Source organism: Cibotium barometz, chromosome 18 (assembly GCF_041138505.1).
Source record: "Cibotium barometz isolate CiBa-2024 chromosome 18, ASM4113850v1, whole genome shotgun sequence".
Classification (NCBI taxonomy): domain Eukaryota; kingdom Viridiplantae; phylum Streptophyta; class Polypodiopsida; order Cyatheales; family Cibotiaceae; genus Cibotium; species Cibotium barometz.
In genome coordinates this window covers 34,448,770-34,454,243 of record NC_141063.1, presented here as the reverse complement: position 1 = coordinate 34,454,243, position 5,474 = coordinate 34,448,770, and positions in this window count along the sequence as shown.

The following is a 5,474-nucleotide window of genomic DNA, read 5'->3' as shown; positions in this document are numbered from 1 at the left end:
CAGGGCCATGGAAAATGCAGCAATGGTAGCTGTGAGATCTGTCATTGCTATGGTTGCACAGCAAAGGGTTGGTCTTTACATTAAATGGATGTAAAGAATGTCTTCTTGCATGGTGATTTGCAAGAAGAAGTATACACGATGTAGCCACTCGATTATGAGAGTGATGCACACCCAGATTTTGTGTGCAGGTCACGTAAAGCCTTGTATGGCTTGAAGTAGGCACCCAGAGCATGGTCAAACAAGATTGAGGAGTATCTTGTTACCATTGGATTTCAGATATCCAATGTAAATTTTTCACTTTATGTGAAAAAGAAATATAGAGGGATCATGCTATTAGTCATCTATGTGGATGACTTGATTATCATTGGTGATAGTGATGCCGACATACATGATGTTAAGAGGCTTTTAAAGCAGAAGTTTGAGATAAAGGATTTGGGTGAGTTGTGCTATTTCTTAGGCATAGAGGTGGTGAGATCACCTCATGGCTTGGACATGTTGTCCAAGTATGGTATGATAGGTTGTAAGCCTATTTTAGTGCTAGTGGATCAAAACACAAAGCTTTCTGTAGATACAAGTGAGGTTTTGGAGGACCTCCACTACGTACATGCTCATAGTGGGTAGCTTGATCTACATGACCATTATAAGGCCAGACTTGTATGGTATGATAGGTTGTAAGCCTATTTTAGTGCTAGTGGATCAAAACACAAAGCTTTCTGTAGATACAAGTGAGGTTTTGGAGGACCTCCACTACGTACATGCTCATAGTGGGTAGCTTGATCTACATGACCATTATAAGGGTAGACTTGAGCTATGCTATTGGACTTGTGAGTCAGTTTACAGGCCCCTAGGAAGCCACACTTGGATGCATCTAGATGGATTCTCACATACATAAAGTCCACAACTGATTATGGACTTTTCTATGAGGCTGGTTTACAGAGAGACACAGTTAAATCCTGGTTGGGTTGGTAATGTTGTAGACAGGAGATCTACGAGAGGTTTTATGTTTTTATTTGGGAGTGCTATTTTGAGTTGGAGCAGTAAGAAGTAGCCCCAATATCTGCCTTGTCGAGTATAGAGGCAAAGCATAGGGGTGCTGTTATGGTAGCTTGTGAGGTAGCTTGGTTTCAAAAGCTACTTGGTGATATGGGTGAGCCCGTGGATAGGGTAGCTATCATTTATTGTGACAATATGAGTAGCATATAGCTGGCTAGTAACCCAGTATACTATGTTAGAATAAAGCACATTGAGGTGCATTATCACTTTGTGAGGGAGAAGGTTCTATCAGGTGATTTAGATGTTGTATATGTCAGCATAAAGGATCAGGTGGTTGACATCTCACGAAGGCATTACGCACAGAGAAGCTCCACGGGTTTAGGAGCTTACTTCGAGTGCAGTATGTGGAGTTTTTGAGATATCGAGCTCAACAAGTGCTACAAAACGGACATTGATGATCAGCCTGGGTGATAGCTTCCGCACTTATGCCATTGGCATGGTTGGTGAGATTATGGTTGATATGCTGCCCGTGGATAACAAGCTCTGTGATAGCTAGTTTGGATTACTAGAGAAGCTCTACAGGTTTAGGAGCATACTTGGAGTGCAGTGTGTGGAGTTAAGCTCGAGAGGGAGTGTTGAGATATCAAGCTCAACTAGTGCTACGAATGGACATTGATGACTTGCCTGGGTGTGATAGCTTCCACACTTATGCCACTAGCATGGTTGTTGAGATTATGGTTGATATAAAAGCTAAAGTTATGGCATAGTTATAGTGCTAACTCATATACTTGGGTTCACACAATGGACTGACCATTGTATGTTATTGTAGGAGAGTACTTCCCTTTATGTATGTACTCTTATCTTCTAGTTATATGGTTGTAGAGAAGAGAAGAAGTTGATAAAATTCAGCCATCCATCTCTTCCTCTTCTTGTGTCTTGCACTCTCTTGTGTATGTGTGTGTGTGTGTGTGTGTGTGCTTGTAAGGAACTCAAGCTCTCTCTCTCTCCCTCGTATTCTCTTTACCTATGTGGGTATACTACCTCGTCTATTACATCCTCACTCCATTGTTGTTGTGTTGAAATTATCATTTCCCAAATGTTGAAATGAGTGATGCTAGAGTGCCAAATCACCTAGTCAAGTTATCCCACATGAGCTATCAAAGCTTAGTTGTACCTCCCTCATATAAAAGGGGTCATTTTCAATCAATGGAACAAGCTAGCTCTCAAGCCTCTTTATGAGTACAAGTCTTAATCTTGTAACCTAATTGTGCTTGAGTTTAAAGCTTAATTAGTTTAGGATATTCATCGTGTTTTTGTTGAAGTATCATCCACCGTAGCTTAGATTAGCCATCACATTGTTAATTAGTATAGAATTAAGTCTTCCTTCTCATCATCATCTCCATGGGAGCTTCGATTAGCCATCCACCGTAGCTTAGATTAGCCATCACATTGTTAATTAGTATAGAATTAAGTCTTCCTTCTCATCATCATCTCCATGGGAGCTTCGATCGACAAGCTTCATCATGGTATTAGAGCTTGGTTTAAGCTCCCCATTAGCTTAGCTCTAGCTTTCTCTAATCTTTCTTTACTTTAATCTCAATCATTACTCATCATTATGCTTCACTAATTTCATCTTATCTACTCACTTCACTAGTGGATGAAACTTGTCAAGCTTGGCATTGCTTTCTCCATCAACCATTTTTAGATTCCTTTTGAGGAAAGACTCCTTAGCTCATTGCTAAGAGCCTCACCAAATGAATTAGAGAGATTTTCCTCCACAATTCAAATTTTGCACTACACGTCCGTGACTATTCTTGCCCATTCCATCTCTACACTTACGATTGACCCAAGCCCGTTTAGGAGCTTTCCACAGCCCAAAAATGAGCGTGTTTGGTCCATTGTGGCCGTAGGACATAGAAAACCAGTTGAGTGAGATCGCCTCCATTCTGTGTTTCTATGACTAAAATTGATGTGGTTTTTTGCTTGGGCCTTTTCTTATCATCAAGGATAAGCTTGCTATTCCAAAAGCCCTATCAAATTTCCTACTTATAAGCTCAATTTCATCCTCCAATTTCTTGCTTTCTCTAACCAACATGATTAAGCACTAATTACTATCATTAATTATGACTAGAAGATATTTAATAAATTAAAGCTTTATGTCAAAATTGGAGCTGATTTAAGCCTTGAGGATTTCATTGCCATTTAAAACCATTGCACTCTCTTGCATTGAATCTTAACCACTCTCCTACATTCAAGCCCTCAATTGTAAGAGAGTAAAAGACACTACCATGAAATTTGTCACAAGCTCATGGTGGTAAGACCCTCTCATCAAATCATTTAAGAAAATTAAAGGTTTTTAATTACAAATCTTATATGAGATTAGAAATTTCTAACAAAGCAAAACAAAAGCTTGTTAGTAATACCTTCTCATTATGGAGCATGTAGAAGTTGTTTCAAGATTTAATGGTGATCGGTTTTACACATGGCAAAGCAAGACCATGTACTTGCTTATGCATAAGGGGCTTTGGCACCTAAGCAAGTGGAGGTTGAGCCACTTCAAAACAACAAAGCATTGGGCCTTATTACTCAAAATCTTGGTGATGATGTGATCACATTGCTGGCATTAAGCATGTCAAGTTGGCATAGAAGAAAATTAACAAGATTTTTGGCACTGACTTAAAGAGCTCAAATATCAACCTTCTCATGAAGTTTTACAAGCTCAACAAGAAGGACACCGGAGAGTGAAAATCAGAAGATTGAGAAGGGAGAAGAAAAGAAGAAGGTTGCATGATAAAGGTAGGATCCAGAGTAAGGATCTTGGTAAGAACATACTCATTGGGGTTAGAGAGGTCATAAAAAATGCCACTAGAGTTTTTTTCATATGAGTCAATAGGTGTTTGTATGCTAGACACTTGTCATATATAGTAGCACATGAAGATCAAAATTGTTAGTCTATAGGTCCTACTCTACAGACTGGAAATAGGGCTGTTGATGAGGCTCTTGAGGGAATTTTGGCATGATGGTTGACATACATATAGTATCAAGATTTGGGAACAATCCTATAGATTATAGGAAACAAAGACTAGTTGCTACAGTCTTGGACTAGACTGGGCAGTTTTTTGCAAAATTGATCAGGGTTGTTCAGGGCCTTTCCTTGTGAATTTAGGGTCAAGGCTTGGTAGGATTGTGGAAGAAGGTGTTGATGATGAGCACAACAAGTCTTTTTGAGAAGTGGAGGTAGGTCTGGGTTGCTTTACAAATAGAGGGGCCATGCAAGCCTGCAGGGAAAGTTTCCAAAGATTCCCTTCTAACTAGTGGGTTTTTTGGGGGACAAAATTGGGAATTTAAGGAGAAGGGCATGAGCTGAGAGTAGAAGGAAGTCTAGGGAGGATATGTGCGAAGCCTTGAGGTGTTTGAGGTTGGGATGGATGAGCTGGAGTTAGGTACATTGTCAGCACCTACAACTATCTAGAAGTTTGCAGGATCAGTTGGAAGTCTTGGATAGACTCAATGAGAGCCTAATACAAGGATATAAGATTGTGGGTTGAAAGGAGACTTAGCAAGGATCTCTTGGTGTTGTTTGCTCAGAGGAGAGAGGAAGGAGGCGGAGCATAGAGAGCTATAGAGGGCAGAGTTAGAGCTAGTCTTGTATCCTCTCAACGTCACATTTAGATCAATCTCTCTCATTGACATGCACACCCACATCATCAAACAACATAGGATCCTCACAAACAACATTCTCTTTAACCCTCCCTAAGATCAGAAGGCATGTGACCATGCTGCCCACCTGTACACATATTATGGGCACCACGTGCAATATTTAATGATCTCTGAAACACAATGAAAGCTGTAGCACACAATCCTCAGTCCAAAAAGCATATACCCAAGATTTATTGAAAGATTATCAGCATCCATGTTGTCTTATTCACTAAACGAGGCAAAATAGCTTGTACTCTAGAATCCAAAGCAATAAACAATATTTCCAGTCCCATTTTCACAAAAAACATTCTCATCTTCTATAACACCATATGACAAGTCCTAAGGTTTCAAATGTCAACATACCTTCCATTCTATTATTGGCATATTAATTGATACATAAAATTAATAAGAGTCCATACAATGAAAATATGAAAGTATGGTTGACATTCCTTGACACATGGAGATTTCAAGAGCCCATACATTCAGAATATGGTTGACATCATGGACACAAAAAGTCATAAACATCTGTGAAAGGAACAAAACCATTGTAGATGTTATAAATAGGGCAAACATCCATGAAATGTCATGAAGCTTCATAGATGACCTAAAACCAAAATGCTACATCATTGTTGATGCGCAGACAGAGAGAGACAAGATTCACTCCCAAAAATAGATAGATTATCATTATACATAGGTATATATAGGTGAGCCCCAATATGATGATGTTAGCTATATATATATATAGTGCTAACACCCCCACTCACACTAGGGTCTCTAGCTTC